Source organism: Helicoverpa armigera, chromosome 29 (genome assembly GCF_030705265.1).
Source record: "Helicoverpa armigera isolate CAAS_96S chromosome 29, ASM3070526v1, whole genome shotgun sequence".
NCBI lineage: Eukaryota > Metazoa > Arthropoda > Insecta > Lepidoptera > Noctuidae > Helicoverpa > Helicoverpa armigera.
The window spans coordinates 2134107-2153171 of record NC_087148.1 but is presented as its reverse complement, the minus strand read 5'-3'; the positions used below and the strand labels follow the sequence as shown (position 1 = coordinate 2153171).

The window sequence follows — 19065 nt, the reverse complement described above, 5'->3', positions numbered from 1 at the left end:
GGGAGCTCCCATAGGACACACAAGATGTTGTGACCGTTTTTATATATTGTTTACTTACGTATGTTTTCACTTGATTCCCGAAGCTACTACACACCGTAACCGGATGATAAAAAGTGATGAAGTGATTAAAAAAAACTCCTCAAAAGCATTTATAATTTTCCTAAGGACACAGTTCATCACTTCATAGACAAGGATTATTTATCTGTCCATCTATTGGCTACAGATCTATCACGCCAGAGAAAGGAATACCTTGGCAGACACACAGCTAACGTAGATAAGGCCATGAACTCCAACAAATTATGCAATATTATGAACGTTGAAACCGGCATTTTAAGTATTACCTCACCTAAACATTGAAATCAGGTTGTAGAAGGTAATTTTGTGTTTTGCCTTAGTTTGAAAGCCCTTCAAAATGTAATTTACGTTACTTTTAACACTTTATTTAGGTACATACTTTAATAACCAACCATACTAGGATCAAAAAACTGTCGTACTCAGGACCCTGAGTTCTATTCCGTTCCGATATCTAACAGTCGTGTTACGGATATGAGAAAACTCTGACAGTTTTTGATCAAAACTTGTCAAAGCCATTTTTTGTGTAAACAAGATCTGCCCTTTTCTATTTTTATTTTTTTCATTTAGCATTTCTGTGAAGAAATTGACAAGCCATAATTGCCAGAGGTAGTGCACTGTTTATTTAAAAATGGACTTAAGAACAATATTCGTTTCAAAATTATATGCTACAGGCATCATATTGGTTAACAATTGACCTCTGACCCTGAGAAGAAAGGCCCAAATAAAACCACAGTTCACGGTCGTGTGTAGTCCAATCGGATATGAATGGTTGGGAAATATGTAATTTAGAACAAAGTTTTTAATAGCCTGTAACAACTCTTACGTTTATAACCGTATTCAAAAAAAGGGGAGGTTCTCGGTTTGATCTGTATGTATGCATATTTTTGTGCATGCTTTTGATGCGATTTTCAGCAAAGTAACTAGGTATGTGTTAGGCGTTGGAGAAGGTTTCAGTCTTATTGAAACTAGTCTTATTTTATTATGTAAAAAGTATTTAAAAATCGTTATTAAACACCTAATTAAGACAGATAATCTTCGAACAAAGGACACGAAATTTTAGAAAAAAAGTTCTCATTATTTTTTGATTATTTTTTGTCCCATGTCTATTTTAAATAAATCAATTTTTCTTTCCAAGTTAATTTCATCTTAATTCAACTAAACACACTCTTTACAAAACAAATTGACACATTAAATCATCAGTTTTAAACTCAGATCAACTTTGACAATCAAAAATGGTGTCACCCGTCCAATTGATTGATAGGTGCACGTTGTAATTCGGCGCGCGTGCTGAACGCGTATCTAATTCTAAACGAACCAAAGATACGCATTGTGCGTTATATTATATTGCATTGGGTGCTTAGAAAACATCATCGGCCTAACGTAAACTCTTATATGTCGGCAGCATAACTGGAGGCAGCTGAGTGTGAGTGTGCCAAATGGAAATTCTTACTCTTAACACAGTTTACTTTAAATACCGTGCTCTTAGTCAAAATCAAAAACCAAAATTGATTTTAGAAAGGGCTTATTACTAAGTACAGCACTTTTTCACATCAAATAGAAAAGGAGAGCACTACCAAAAATCCTCATCAAAAACCCTCTTTTGCCACTTTCTACCTTACTGTACTTCTGAGAAACGCCAACAAGATACCCCTTAATTAGATGGAGCTGACTAGGAGCTAAGTAGTGTTTTACCTATATGGAGCGACGTAGGTCCCAACAGTAAGTCGTGGTGGCCTATTGGGTAAAGAACCAACCTCTCAAGTATGAATGCTTGGGTTCGATTCCAGGTCAGGCAAGTACCAATGCAACTTTTCTAAGTTTGTAAATATCTTGAGGAAACCTGGACTATTAAGTATGAAATCACCAACCCGCATTGAGCAAGCTTAGTGATCAATGCTCAATCCTTCTCCGTGTGAGAGGAGGCCGCAGCCCAGCAGTGGGACGATAAAAAGGCTGTAACGAACGAACAAACAAGGTCCCAGATGACATAAATATGGACATCTCTGGCAGTCGTTGAAATGTCGCACAAAGGTTCCAATTTCGCTAACATTTTAAAAACGTTCGCACGCTACTGTTTCGCTGTTTGCTAGAGGAGTAGATGAGCAGATACCTACATTTGTGTGCACCACTGTGCCGCACACCGGTGATATCTCGCCTTTTATGTACGAATATTTCTGAACCTTCATGCCCTTGACAATTATGACTGCAACCATAGATTGTCAACTGTTTATTGTTAAAAAAAATATTTCGTTATTTACACATTGTCGGAGTTCTCACAGCTTCGCAACTCATTAGAGAATATATTTTTATTGTTGAACCTATTTTTCACAGACGTTAAAACGCCGTATAAACGCAATTGCGCGAAATACTTTAAATGATACGTATTCATATTGTTTATGGCATTCCATAGTGTACATAAAATTATTGTCACGATTATGGACCATCAGGGCATAGACCATCACCAAATTCTATATTTGATGATGATATTTGATGTGATTTCAGCCGCGACCCGGGAGAACCCGGACAAAATATAGCTTTAAATATGTACTCTGGGATAGTTTAGCTTCCCAACAGTTAAATAATATCTAAAATCGGTTCAGTAGTTTCGGATCCTTTAACAAACTAAAAATGTTTCCTATCCATTTTGATGCCTAATTCTTATCTGTAGCTCATTCACACCAATACTACAGAACATCAAAAAATAGTCTATCAATCGCCACCCATCCACGAACTAACCTCAAAGCATCGCTTAACCTTCACTACTATTATCATGTACTAATTCATTACGAAACAACGAGTATTAGTATTAGGCCCACACATTATTGATTGATATCAAGGAAGATACTCGTATTATTCATTTAGAATATTAATTTGCTTGAAAACAAAGCCGGTTGCACTTTGTACGTCAAAACGAGATTGGATAAACAAAAAATCTGACTTTAGTTATGTAAATTCATGCACCTATTTTAATTTGGGGGTCTGAGCTGAATTGCAAGTGATTTTGTTTGGAGTTCAATTGTTTTTTTCTATGAACAAACGGGGGTTTTGTGTCTACTCTGTGATGATGATGTCCTCTTAGCCGATTTATCGGTGACGGCGGCAGTTGTCATATAAGGAGATTAACTAGCTGCGCAGGACATATTACAGTATAGTGCACAAGCATTTGCTTGCTTCCTATTCCTTCACTCCCGACACTCCCATACCACGATGGGACGGTAATTCGACATGACTGGAGAGAGACCAGACAGGACCGACATCAACCTGCTCTCCAACATGGTTAAAAAATGCTATATATTTTTTATTAGTCCGCATATTAGATTGGTCAAAAAATATATATATGTATTTTTTTTTAAACCATTAAATATTTAAATTAAGGATTGACAACGGGGGCTTGTGACGTCACTTTTGTGTATTTATTCCTAATTGTACCTAAGAGTGACGTAACACAAAATTCAATCACGTCATATCTTCGTTGTTATTTGTCTTAAAGAGAAAAGAAAAAATAAGTACGTGTCCATTATTTAAGGGTCATCTAAAAGACGGACTAATTACTTTTCTTCATTTGCCAAGCCTATTGGCCGACCCCAACATAGTTGGGACTTGAGAAAAAGGCTCGGAGGATGATTGGCGCCACGACGACATGGCCTTCGATCTTCCGGACCCTGAAAACGCAACAAAGTCAGTGACAAGTGTACATAAATAAAGATTAACGACCACAGTGGTTAGATAATATGACACCGTTTGTAGTTGACATCCATAGATTTAAGATTTTAATATTTCATAGATTGGCAACAGATATATGCGGCAATGCGTGCCAGGTGGGCCAATATTGTGACTCAGTGGATACCACAGGATGGCCACCGATATGCGGAATGAGTCCAAAAAAATGACGCTATGGAGGGCTGTAGTGGCCCCGTATAAATCATCATATCCAAAGCCTTTTCTCATCTATGTTGGGGTCGGCTTCCAGTCTAGCCGGAGGCAGCTGAGTACCAGCGCTTTACAAGGAGCGACTGCCTATCTGACCTCCTCAGCCCAGTTACCCGGGCAACCGAATACCCCTTGGTAAGACTGGTGTCAGACTTACTAGCTTCTGGTTAGGTACCCGTAACGTAACTACTGCCAAGGATGTTCAATGACAGCCGGGACCTACAGTTTACCGTGCCATCCGAAACACAGTCATTGGTGTCCAAGACCGAGGAAGACGACCCCAACATAGTTGGAAAAAGGCTCTTCAGATGATGATGATAGCTTGACAAAAAATCAATCGGTAGCCAGTCTATCCACTTTTCTATATCTATGGTTGACAAGAACAATTAAAACCCATATGAATTTATTAATAATATGTACCATCATGTGCAACGCTGACCTCTTAACACATAGTACGTGAGTTCGAATCCATGTTCGTACACTAATTTGTTTGTTGTTTTGCATAGGTGCTTATGTAATTTGTACTTGGAAATAAATCATTTATTTGTGTAGGTACAAATGATCTCAGACTAGATAATTCTTTGTACCTACAGAGATAGGTCTACAAAGTTGTAAGATCTGTACCTACCAAGCAAACTGAGTACTAAGTACAAATTTATCTATAATATTAATAGTTACATACTATACTATAAAGCTGAAGAGTGGTACTGTTTGCATGAATGCACTTATCTCAGGAACTACTGCATCCCGTATGAAAACTCTCTATGTACCCGGATAAAATATTCCCTTTGTCATAGTATAGTGTTACTTCCCAACACAGTGAATTTTTCAAATCGTTTCAATAGTTTTATAACCTTTAGGGAGGTACAAAACAAACGATAAAAATTTTCCTCTCTGTAAGGCCGCCCTTACACTCGTAAGTTTTTCTCACGTAATTAGCTTTAGGTCATTACTATTCCGTGTGAGAGAGGAGGCCTGTGCCCAGCAGTGGGACGATAAAAAGGCTGTAACAGTAATTACAAATGGAAATTTCTTAAAACTTCATACAACTTACGGAAGATACTTACATAATTTTACAAGTTTCAAGTCGGAGTAGGTAATATTAGTTTAGACAAATTCAAGTTCAATCTATATTTATCAGCCCTTATCACTCTGAGGTCAAGAACAATACGATATCTTCGTGTTTAGACAATCATTTTTATTATAATCAGTTCTATTGAGTATTTGGGTATAGATTGCTCTTTGTAGATCAACTTCCTTTGTTTTCGTTATGTTGTAGTTGTGACATAATATGTTATTTCTAGAATTATCAAGAAAAGACCCACGTTAGAGGTAAATAAGCAGCAATGATGGATAAAACACGTTTTGGGCTCATAGATTGAAGACGAAAAAAAATTTTCAGTTCAGTTGTGCGAGGCCTCCCCAGATCTTAAAAATTGCTACCCTTGCTAGCTACTCTTACTGATTAACAGCATTTTCTGTGCAGTAGTGTATCTCAGCTGTAAGAACAACCCATCATCATCTGTCCAGCCTTCTCAGCTTCCAGTATGACTAGGAGGTCAGATTGACAGCAAGGACATTGAGGACAACCCAGTTACCCGGGCAACCCTCTGTCCCTTGGTAACACTGATTGTCAGACTTTCTGGTTCCTACTACTCGTAACGACTGCCAAAGATGTTCTTCGCCTTCTGTAACCCGGAGGAGCTCGTCATCCATCCACGGACCGATCGCGACAAGCGTTGCTTAACCTTAAGATCAATCACTGTTACTTAGCTAATATTCAATACCAGTTGATTTGCCGCGGTTTCACCCGCGTCCCGTGGGAACTACTGCCTGTACCGGGATAAAATATAGCCTATGTTACTCAGGAAGAGTGTAGCTTCTTTCCAACAGTGAAATAATACTCTAATAGTACTCTCGGTGCCTTTAGCGTACAAACAATCAGAAAAATGTTTCCTCTTTATTATATCTAGAAGTGTAGACAACAAAATTGTATACAAACCTTCGTGTCTAAACTTATTAAAGTCACCTAAGTAAGTGCCTAGAATAGATATCTAACAGTTAAGTACCGCCGCGGGTCAGAGCTAGTTCAAAACCAGTTGGACAGGCTAAAATGTGTGTTACGGACTGTCATTGACCACAAAATCGTTAACTTGACTTAAAGTAGTACTGGGTATGGTGTTACATTAATATGGGGATAAAGGATTTTTTAAACAAATAAACAAAAAATATTTACTCTTTATAATACTAGTATGATGTAAGTGCTAAGAAGTAATATCAAAAGTAAAGACTCCGAAACTACTGAACCGATTTGAATTATTTCACTATTTGGAAGCTTCACTATCCCTGAGTGACCTAAAGACAGCGTGAGATAGTAAATTAGGAATAGTAGGGTTCAAAGGGCATTTTCACGGTTCCATTCGTACCCAAAAGACGAGGGACTTACCAGGACATCGCTTCGTCCGTCCATGTATCTCCAGACTGTATCTATCTCATGTCTGTTCGCTATAAAAAACGCTTATAAAAATCAAAGAAAAAGTTTTTACTTTCCCCAGATTTGCATTTACCTACCTGACCTGTATCTTTAAATCTATAGCTTCTTCACGAATCGAATCAGTCTATCTATTGAAGAAAATTAACGGCATGAAAGTCTGTACATTCAGTTGTTTTGGAGATAGGTAGGTACATCATCTTGAACAGAAATAGGTACAAATAGGTGAATGAAGTACTTAATTTGTTTTGATCAAAGTAAGTCAAGGCTATTGCATTAGTTTATAGTAAAGCTTTATAATAAATCATAACATAATCCAACGCGTGTCGACTGTTTACTTTAAAGTAATGAATCGACATCAGGTGTCCTAAGTATTGTGTTATACACTACGCAATTTGCTGCGCAGGACATATTATAGTGCACAAGCATTTGCTTGGACTCAGGTGCACTCACTATTCCTTCAATCTCATAGTGCGATGAGGCGACAAACCGACACCACTGGAGAGAGATCATGACATTAACGTGCTCTCCGATGCACGGGTGTATCAATCAACTTCCAGACTCTAGCATTTGCTTGGACTTAGTTGCACTCACTATTCCTTCACTCTCATAGCCTGATTGGACGATAATCCGACACCACCGGAGAGAGATTACAAGCAGGACCAACATTAACGTACTCTCCGATGCATAATCAACTTGCAGACTCTAGCATTGGCTTGGATCCAGGTGCACTCTCTATTACTTCACTGTCTGCTCGCGAAGGGACGACAATCCGACACCACCGGAGAGAGATCACAAGCAGGACAGATATTAACGTGCTCTCCGATGTAGGGTAGACTGGGTACAGTTGTGCCAATTTTCGTTTGATCACCAATAATTTTGATATTTGACTAATTAGCTCGCAGAAAAGGAACTTGTATCGCAATTTGTACATTTGTGTACGTAAAAACACTCATATATTGTTCCTTAATACAATGTATTACTCATAAGATCAATTTAAAAAATGGAAAGTGTCACAACCGGCCACATACCAAGGGCGGTTGTGACATGCATAAACATATATCAAAATGGTCTATAATATCTTTTATTGTAGAAATGTTTAACATAATAAGCTTACAAACATAGTTTTAACAATCAACAAAACAACATTTGCTCTGTTCAAACTTGTAGCTGTAGAAAGGCTTGTAGCTTGAGCTACACGTACGAAATCCCTTGTTTCACTTCTTCATCGGCATCTTTTTATTTTTTGATATCACACTGCGCTCTTTCGGTCTTCCGCAAACGTATCCTGGACATCTAAAAGCAAAAAACAATAATATGAGATTTATTACATGTAAAGATATTCGTCACAACCGTACCCAAAAAAATTGACACAACCGTACCCAACGCATCATTTTGAAAACAAAAAATCGCCATGATTTTGCCAAATACTTTACGTAAAAAGAAATCACTTGTAATTAAATATTAATATTCAACTTTTAAAGAAAAAAATAACAAGATAATCTATCTGTATAAAAATAACAGTAATTAGGAAACGAAATCGAACAAAAATACTTACTTTTGATTGTTGAAAAGCAATGTGGGCTCCTGCTTATGTCAACGTCGTGCGCCGGCTAACGCAATACTGGGGAACGTGTTTAGGCTTGTGAGCCACGTCTTTCTCCCTCACAACCTCCCCCGTTTTACGTATAGTTTCGTTACAACTGCGACTGTCACTACCGTACCCTGGCATAACCGTACCCAGTTTACCCTACGGGTGTATCAATCTCGAACTTACAGACTCCGGGCTGTTATTTCTAGAAATCTAGACCAGCTAGACAACTTAGCCATGTAATGCTACAGGTTTACTAACCTAACAAGCTCTAACGGTTAGTCTAGTATTATAGTGGTACCTAATTAGAGCAAGATCCCACCATACATTTGCGAACAATTTCATACGCGTTGGCGCGAGCCCACAGTTAGGATGTGTTCGCGCACAAAAGTTGCAATTTTGCGGACAATTTAGCACATTGGCACGCAATTTGATATAGTTTTTGCTAGAGCGAGTAGACCAGAAGTCATTTTTGCGTCGGGGGTTAAAAAGCATATGTATGTGCGTCAGAGTACTACACTTTTGAAGCACAAAGCATCTGGCATATTAACATAGTAACACATGGCGTGCATATACATATATACATATATGCACGATCGATAGCAGATCCTGGTGTAACTTCTAATTCAAAACTTTTCTTTTTCAGATGGAAAATCATCAAATAGGAAAGGGTCGTGTTCGTCGTCACAGCCAAAAGACGTCCACTGCTGGACTGCTGCCTCCCCCAAGCTGGGGTGATTTGCCCATACTCACCGCGCTGGGGCATGCGTGTTCGTGAGCGCAGTGTGGTATAGTTTTAGCACTTAGCACGTGTGGTGGTTATACCGCTACCGCTACTACTTGGTCGCCAGAGCCTCGTCCGTTTATCAGCACCACCAGGTACACAGCACAGGATAGGTTAAGGCGAGGAAGTGGTCAACAATAATTCCATAACCGGCACGCGCATCTAAGGCGCCAAAAGGGGTCGGAGCGTCTGAGCGGGGCGAGGATAACAATACGCGCGCTAGCTTATAACTAAAAGTCGTAAGCGACAAAATGGTTTTGTAATTTTAATATTTAGAAATGATAATTTAATAAAAATTCCTACTACAATTTTAAAGAGTATGTATATACTCAACTACTAAAAAAGTTAAGAGGCTTAAATCGGTCCCGTTTGCCCATAATATGTGAATCTCTTTTTAAAAAGAGGTTTGTTTGATATATTTTTCTCTGTTATAAAAGTTACCTAATCATGTTTCTACAACTAACAAAATAAGGTTTATATCATGAACTTTCAGGTAACCAAGTTGTATTTTGATCCGTTTTGTATTTACTGAGAAAAATTGACATCCTTGGCGCCAAAAATTCCAATTCGTCCTCTTAAGTGGCCGATTGGGACAGGACCAGGACGATGTTGGTTTGTCCCTTAACACCCCAAGGCTGCAAAAACTCTTTCGCAAATTTCCGCAGCCCTAAAAGTTGCTAAGTTACTCTTTCGAAAATTCTGACAGCCCTTAAAGTTGTCTAGTTTATTAAGAACTATTTCATCATACTAATTACAATTATTACAATTTACGCCGTAAGGTTATGTTAATTAGTTAACATAAATCTTTTTCATAATCATTGTGTTTTATTTAACCTTTTTTTTACCGTAAACACGAGACTTTGAGATAGTGTGGCAGACATTGTAGGTACGTTATGCGTCACGCCGATGACCGGACGATAAAGATAGTGCCACTGCGTTTTGTGCAGTTGACTTTGACAGCTGTCACTTTTTGACGTAACAAAAAAAAACGGTCAGACCAGCGGTACTCAACCTGTGGCTAGTCGGAAGTTTGTGATTGGCCCACCTATTTTTTAGATTAGAAATCATCAAATCATCTCGCTGTGCGTGCAGCATGAGGCAGTGCCAGATTCTGAATGTTGAAAACCCAATATGTTCCTTCTGGAGCCCACAGTGTACCAGGGCTAAGGTATCTTGCAAGAACAATCCTGCAGCCTTGGAAGAAAAAATTACACAAGACTTACGTTAACAAAATGGGTATTTTGGCGAAATTCAGTTATAATGTAAGTATCGTTGGATGCGGAAATTATAAGTATATTAAAAACTCGATACTTAACTTTTCCTGGACACTTTAAAAATGGAGTTCAAAAGATAGTTTGGAGTTAATGTACTTACGAGGTTTTTCTTATATTTTGCTCTCCTTTAAACCCTTACATTAATACTTTTTGGTATCGATATATTTTTTCTTTTCGTCGGGTGAGCCAGAAAATCTGAAGTAACATTACGATTCTACCTCTATGATGCAACCGGATAAAAAAAATGCTATGTATGTATATTGATGTACATATGTACATTCTCAAGTTTTTAGGAAATAAAGTAAAATAATTGAAGGTTGAGGTTATTAACTCAAAGGCCGTTTAAATAAAATTGATGTTTTTGTATGTTTTAACACAAAGTTACAAGTTGTAGGTGACCATTAATTTGTTTATTGCTTGCTGTTATTTAAATTTTTATCGCATCCTCAAGATTTATAACTTCGTTTTTGCTTTTGTCGTATTTTTTTGGAATTTGATGGACAGAATACTCGTCCAGACTTTTTATCAAGAAGGCGGGAAGACAGTTTTTATCGAATTTCTATGACCTCAGATTCAGATTTGAAAAGAATGGATGCTTTTAATCCGGGTTCACGAATTTATTATCTCAGTAGAAGAGTGAAAAAGTGGGTTTTTATACTTTATGTTTTTATGAATTAGCGAAAAAGTGCTAATTTTATGAGCCAATTTTCAAAAAAATATTTTGACCTTTTGACTTTGATATTTCATAGTTACCTATATTTTTTGAATTTATGTTAATTATATTATCAAGTGCAATACAAAGGGTGTCCCAAAAATTGACAAGTAACCAAGGCAGTTCTAGAAAATATAGGGAAAATGGCAATAAGCTACGGAAAAGTGAATTAATGAATGTTGTACATAAGTAGGTAAACTTACTACATAATTTTTATTTACGTTTTTACTTTATGAATGTATATAATTTTAGTTATTTCCTCCTTAGAACTAAATAAATATTTAAGTACTTTTCCACCGTTTGCTAATACCGAGGAGACGTGTCTGCATACTTTCTGACTACTGCATACAGCTACCTACTTGTACGATATTTCCAATGGCCAATAAGTTTGCCACGAACTATAGTTTTTATGGGAAGTCATCAAATGACCCCTCTCGCTGTGGGTTACCGCTGCTAACCCACAGCGAGAGAGGGAGTGTCAGACTCTTACTGACTAAAACCCATCATGTTCCTTCTTAAGCCCTTTATGTACCAGGGCCGCGGTAACTGGCGCGAACAGTCCCGCAGCCCCGGTAGGCCTTGGCGCTGGTTGGCCCCGCTGGTGTTTGCTGCAGTATTTACTTGAATTATTCGGCTACGTCACAGCCTTTTTATCGTCCCATTGCTGGGCACAGGCCTCCTCTCACACGGAGAAGGATTGGAGGATTATTAAGCTACCCTGTATATTAATAAATGTATGAAATCATTGACATGTATATGTGAGATCCGTCCAGACTAGATTTAGAATGTCTGGTACAAGTCCTTGATAGTCGCTGTTTATAGTCTAAGATGCGACAGCCGGTAGAAATTACTTATTTTATCAGAATTTAAGTTCGGACGTTGAGTGACAGAGTTTTTGCTTAGGTACTCTATATTTTTTTACCGCCAATTCACAGATTGATTGAAATAAAACTGAAAAATTATTATATTGTCATACGATTTTAGTCCACGATTTCACTCATTAAAACGAAAATCTTATGAATGTCTATTAATTTCAATCAAAATTCGTATTTTTTTTAAACTGATCTTTTTTACAATCGTACCTCACCACTATCCGTCAGTTACACAAAACTCCAGTAAAGTTAAAGCTTCATTAAATCTATTGCTGACACTTTTTATCTTGTTGACAAAGAAAGAGTCAGCAATAGATTTCAAGAAGCTTTAGCTTTAATGGAGCTTTGTGCAACTGACGGTATTAAGCTTATTTTTATTTGTCTGTCTGTGATGAAAGTTAGTTATAATTTTCTCAGTATCAAAAAGTTATTTTATCCTAAGGCACAGGTTTCATTTTTTAGAATTTAAGTTATGTCTACTGGTCTTGAGCTCTTAGTCTACAAGGATTAAAAGGCGCTTGGTGCAAGGCTAAATCTAGCGGTGAACAACCTTATTGCTCTGAAGTCACCTTAGCGTAGTTTATTTAGCCAAATCTATTCACATACTATAAAGGGATTCAATAAAACATGAAAAAATATACACCTAAACCTTCCTCATAAGTCTATCTTCAAATTGATGTTAATTGCACCAAAAGCCGTTCAGTAGTTTTAGAGTTTCGATAAACTCTGCGATCAGACAGATGCGACAAAGGATATTCATCGTCACCGAGCCTTTTCCCAATTATGTCGGGGTCGGTTTCCAGTCTAACTGGGTGCAGCTGAGTACCAGTGTTTTATAAGGACCGACTGCCTATCTGACCTCCTCAACCCAGATACCCGAGCAACCCAATACCTCTTGGTAAGACTGATTTTACGAGGCGAAGGATATTGTTTTATGAGAAAAATGTGATAAAACATCAAGTTGAAGTAAATAAAATCGGCCTTGTATAGTTAGTTTAGTTTATTGCCCTACTTGCATAATATAAGCAGCCTTGAAAAAATACAAGCCTACGTATACATAAATTATATAATTTATTTTTACCTACTACTAAAGTTATATTATTCATTCGAAGAACATTAGCATTTCACCGAAATTAAACGAAGGTTGAGTTTTTTTTTTATATAAATATTAACGGTTGATGCAAGTGCAGTCGGCAATTAGTTTTCAAAACACATCTATATTTTTTTGATAACTACAACGTCTATCAGTACGTTAGCGATAAACTCAAAATCATCTCCCGAGCCTTTTCCCAACTATGTTGGGGTGGGCTTCCAGTCTAACCGGGTTGCAGCTGAGAACCAGTGCTTTACAAGGAGCGAGTTTCCTCCAAGAAAGGTACATACATAAATGGAATAACAAGCTTTCGCTGGGCTTCGTCCGTTTTCTCAGGGAACTTCCCGCACCCGGATAAAAAAAAAAACTTTAGGTTATTGATATTATTCTAATGTAAAAGCATAGGTACATAATAATGTGATGTTAACTTAGGTAAAATATATTAAAACTATTTTATAATTTACTTCTCCCTAACAGCCGAACTCACCTTAAATTACTGAGTCCCGGTTGTCATTTGAACATCTTTGACAGTCGTTACAAGCCAGAAAGTCTGACAAACACTTACCAATCAAGTGTTTCTGAAGCTGCATTTAACGTAAAAAAAACTCTTATTTTTCTGCTCCACATTATGGTCAATGGTCCGATATTTTGGGAGGGAGTAAGGTCAGGTGTTTAAACAAGAAAATCAAGTTTTTACTCATAAAGGCACGTAATTTCACTATCACTTCTCATTTAGGTAGACGCGTGATCATGAAATTTTTGTCTGCGTTTTCGATTTTTTTGTATGGGTGATTTCACTTGTTTTTAACACGCTTTTATTAGGTCGACTTGTATGTAGCTATGTAATGGAATTTAACCATCTTCCAAGGATCGTAGCGTCATGAAAATTGACAGCTGTATGTAGTTCTAATGACAATACAATAATATGGTGCTGTCGAACTGATCTGATGATGGAGTCAATAGTTTATTAGTATTTTTTTAGATGTAAATACCTACACAAATATTTACAACACAAAAAAAAAGCGTCAAAATTAATCCCCATCGCTGTCAACTGAGAGCGAACCCAAGAGGCTGGCAGCATTACCTACACTGCCTACACATAGGTATTTACTTATATAACATTCGTCAGAATGAACGTGGATGGATGTAGAGGAAGGGGATGACCAATTAAATGATGGATGGATTGTGTGAAAGACGATATGATAGGGTTGGAAAGTAAGTTATGTAGTTACTTGTGAGATGACGGCAGAGAGAGTATGGAAGAAGAAGACATGCTAGACCAATCCAATATAAAAATGAAATAGAGAACCAAGTTAAAATATAAATAATTATATCTATACTATCTATACTAATATTATAAAGAGGAAAACTTTGTTTGTTTGTTTGGTTGTAATGAATAGGCTCAAAAACTACTGGACAGTTTTTAAAAATTCTTTCACCATTCGAAAGCTACATTATCCACGAGTAACATAGGCTATATTTTATCCCGGTATGGGCAGAGTTACCACGGGAAGCGGGTGAAACCGCGGGAAAACGGCTAGTTGTCAATAAATAAGTATTTTATTTATAAAGGGTCAGAAACTACTGAACCGAAAAAAAAATATTTCACTGTTGGTAAGGCCTTATTTTATCCCGGTACGGTCAGCAATTCCTACGGGAAAATAGCTAGTTTTCCATATATTTATCTAGAAATGTAAAATATTAGATACCACAGTCGTTCTAGTGGCATATCCTTGTGTGCATAAGCCTTGGCATTAATTTTGGGATCACAGCGAGACGAGACAATGGTATAATAATTATAAAATTACATGACAGCCTGTAGCTACTTATTATTAAGATGTAAGTACTATGTGTTTATGAGGTTTTTCACGTCAGCATTTCTACGTTAGCATTTTTTTGTTTATTTTTTTAATTGATAAATATTTAAAAAAACTTTTTAAAATTAACATAAGAAGATAACAGACATATATTTCAATTTTAATGTTATATAGAAATAAAATAATTATAATTATTTTTTTTTTTAAATTTCACACCTACACAGCTACCTATTATTTAAATGATAAAAAGTTGTAGTTAGATCACTCTTTCTTTGTGTATTTTTAAATTAGGGACAAATACTTGAACGGTAATTTTTGCTGAATTTTCTCTGAAACGAAAAAAAATACAGGCATTTTCTAATCATAATTCTCTGAAAAAAAAACAAAACTTTACGTTTAAAGATTTTTTACGTAGGTACCTAAAACAACAGAGACAATTTAAAATTGAAAAAAAAACCTTTTCAATTTTATTTTAAGCCCTACTTTACTTTGTTGTTGTTTATACCAAGAAAACCATAGCCCATCTTAGTAGCGATTCGTGGATTAAAATTATATGTATACAGAGGCCGTATGACAGATGAATGGTAAGCGCTAAGGTTAAACACACATTTCGCAATAGACCACGGCCGGGTTGGCTGCGCGCGCGCGAATTCGAATTTATATTTAAAAAATCGAACATTTTTTAACGATTTTTTTTGTTTTTTATTTTTGTGCATTTTTTCTTAACTGTTTGGTGTATGGACTTTTTTGTTATGACTGTTTAGTGAGTGTTTTTATTATTTTTGGTTGGAGATTTTTTTTTTCAAAAAAGGTTGGTTTTATTTTTATTTATTTATTTTTTCATAATTTTTTCACATTTAATTTTAAAATATTTTTGTTTTTTTTTACGTCTGTTTAAACAAAAATATTTACTCGAATATAAAAATAATAAAAAAAATAACCAAGTTCACATTCCAATTAATCATTTATTACGAAACAACCTTATTAAAGAATCCATAAAAAATAATTGTATGTCGACATCGTTGCACATTAAGTGAATTTAAATAAAATGGGGGTCAAACTAAACAGAAATATGAATGAAATAATTAATAAGTCTTTAATACCCAAGCAATGTCACTTTAATACTTTCCTTAATTATTAATTCAATGACATAAAATTAATAAGCAATTAATATTGTTAATCTATAAAAAAGTGTGAAAATTTGCTTTCCCATAAACCCAGTGTCAAAAAATATAAGCTAGTTATTAATCGTAATTTATTCATTAAACTATGCAGGGTTAAATTGAAATTGTTAACTTAATTAAACAAATACCTATATTTACACTCCGTTTGAAAGTTCTGTTTTAAATTACAAAAAAATTAAACCTACTTCAATAATATACTAATGTACGTAAAATTGATTCCCAAGTCTGTCAGGTCTATTCTATGAAAACCACGACAAAATCACTTCGGTCAAACGTGAGATAATGGAGCACTGAAAACTTTATTTTTTAAATCGTTTTAAAATAGGCTTAAGATAAATAAAAATACGGACAATATATCGGGTGTGTCGTACCTAATCACATTAAATCCTATCACATTACTTTATGATATTCTATGGCGAATTGTAAAAAAATAACCTAATCCATTCAGTGGTTTGACCACAGGAGTCATTTTTCGTTTTCATAATTTACAACATCATCTGTAAAGCAGAGATAAAGTTAGGAGTATCGAATAAGACAGTTTTCAAGGGAGGATTTTAGTTGTTGGTAATGACTGACTCTTATAATGGTGTTCTAATTCCCGCACATTTTTAATCTATTTACTTTGTTTGAATTTTTTATTTTATTTTAGTGTAATGAATTTTATTTTTTTCTTTGTGCTAATCAACGTATATTGAAAAGTATTTTAACGTGATTAGGTACGACACACCCGATATATAGATCTATATTTTTTTTATTGAAATCGCAATAGTTCATTACTTACCTTTCTAAAATAATTAGCTTTCATTTAAAGTGCTGTAAATATCTTTGTAAATAAAAGTCTTTATATATATCACTGAATTTAAAATGATTCGATATCAATTTACACACGCGTACAATTGTCATTAAAATATGGGTTTTATGTTCTTATAGTTTTTTTTTATGTCGGTAATAAAATATTCCGTATGGAAATACTTACTTACCTAATGCTACAATACAATAGTACATACTACGAAAAACTACAGATTGGGTGTACATAGGTACTTGTAATTTTTTCTGGATAACTAATTTAGTATTAAATTTGTGAGTATAAAATTCTTAAAAATGTGAAGTTTAAAAATCAATACTTACTCGTACTACTCGAAACATTTTTTTTTTGTTTTTATTGTATCCTAGAGGCTCCGAAACTACTGAACCTATTTAAAAAAATCTTTCACTGTTGGAAAGATAGACTCTTCCCGAGTGACATAGATAGGCTAATGTATTTTATACTTTATTTTACTTTATATAAATAATTTTCATCTTAATTTTTTTCTTAATCTCACCATCAGCTTAGGTTAGGTTAGGGCTTTAATTTTATCAAAAAATCCTTTCTAGTGTAGGGAACACTAGAAAGGATTTTTTTGATAAAATTAAAATAATGATCCCTTTATCAGTATTAGGTGCAATTGCCAATATACCGATAACTTATCAGAACAAATATTATGATCTTTTGACCGTAGTATATCAGTCAATACTACACTAATCCTATTATAATATAAAGATTAAAATCCGATTGTTATGCTATCAAATCTTTGTTTCCCCGAGATTAGATAACTATCATCTGCCTAGCCTCTTAACTAACCGGATGCAGCTGAGTACCAGTATTTTACAAGGAGCGACTGCCTATCTGACCTCCTCAACCCAGTTACCCGGTGAACCCAATACCCTGTAAGACATGGTTGTCATATTTCCTGACTACTCCTACTCGTAAATGTTCAAATGACAGCCAGGACGCAACGATTTAACGTGCCTTCCGAAACACGGAGGAATTCGTCATGATAAAATGGTCATCCACGGACGGAAAACGTCAAGCATTGCTTAACCTTATGATCGATCCACTTGCGCGGCTCATTTGTATACATTTATCATTATGAACTTGACCAATGTTGCGGGAAGTAATTTTCTCGGGATGCGGTTGAAACCGCGGATGGAAGATAGTACCTCTATAACTTAAAATAAGAAGTTTTACATTCGTAAATTTATTACCCATTCCACCCAGTACCCACGTCCCAAAAAAACGACTTCTAGCTCCCTGATAAAAAATAGCTTACGTCCTTTCTCGATCTCAAAATTATCTGTGTACCCAATTTCATTCAAATCAGTTCGGTAGTTTTTGTGTGAAAGCCCTTAGACAGGCCGAGTTATAAACTAGTTATAATATAAGTATAAGTAACTATTTAATAATCTGTGCTATTATGGGTTTTTATTTGTTATTTTTTGCGGACTATATGCCTATTTATTTATCAGCTTCCCCGAAATCCGGAGGCCCCGACAATTCGTCGGAAAATTAGAAGATAACGTTTTTAACAGTCAATAGTAATTATCTTTTTTTCACAAATAACTAATTCGTATTATTTTGTTTTAGTTTAAATAGATAATTTTAATGAGCCAGATAATTTACAATTATACTATCTATCTATACTAATATAAGAAAGATTACACATACATAGGTACACATGTTTTTGTAAGAACCCTGGCAACACAGGCTGCGAAACTACAGTACCAATTTGAAAAACTCTTTCACTGTTGGAAAGCTACAATCTTCCCAAGTAACATAGGGTATATTTTATCCCGATACGGACAGTAATCCCCACGGGACGCGAGTGAAACCGCGGGAAAACGGCTAGTAGGTTATAAAGAGAAATACATAGGTGGTTTATATGTATTTGATTTCTTTGCAATCGAGAGTATTATTTCTATTACATGCAATTATTATTATTTGTTATTCGGCATGATAATTTTTGGCGGGCATATTCTTGGCTATCATTGTTAGAAAATCAATCTTGCTATCAGGTATAACGCCAACAAAAACTATATTTAGCATATTGAAACTATTTTTGGTACATATACAATGTTATTATTGCCAGTGGCGTAGCGTGGGGGGGGGCAGGGGGGGCACATTCCCCGGGCGGCAGCTTTCAGGGGGCGGCAAAATTTACTCAATAAAAAAAAATTGTTTGCAACTAGTATCTGCGCCGCTACATAAAACTGTCTAACAATAACAAAACATTAAACAAGAAAGTTGAAACTTTTTAAACTTAAAATTAATTATTGTTAAAATTTGGTACTTAAAACACACGTGACACTACATTTTACGTAATTTTGGTTTTGAGTCTTAAATAAAAAATAATTAAAATTTCGCGCTCGCTTCGCTCGCGTATTCAAAAACGATGTGCCCTTGTTTTTACATCTGTCAACAAACA

General features: G+C 35.6%; 1 protein-coding gene and 1 long non-coding RNA gene across 2 annotated transcripts in view; one reads left to right on the top strand and one right to left on the bottom strand.

Annotated features, from left to right (window-relative positions):
• Positions 1–7564: 7564 nt before the first annotated feature.
• On the bottom strand, positions 7565–8234 carry LOC135119058 (uncharacterized). The gene is made up of 2 exons (XR_010277957.1): positions 8055–8234; positions 7565–7792 (listed from the first exon to the last, which is right to left on the bottom strand). It is a non-coding gene; the product is annotated as an uncharacterized LOC135119058 (long non-coding RNA).
• A 7002-nt stretch (positions 8235–15236) lies between these two features.
• LOC110382648 (scavenger receptor class B member 1) overlaps positions 15237–19065 on the top strand; it is a 48437-nt gene continuing 44608 nt past the window's right edge. Inside the window, exon 1 of the mRNA XM_064042688.1 lies at positions 15237–15450. The gene's annotated coding sequence lies outside the window, so the exon portion shown is untranslated. The remainder of the gene's footprint in view (positions 15451–19065) is intronic.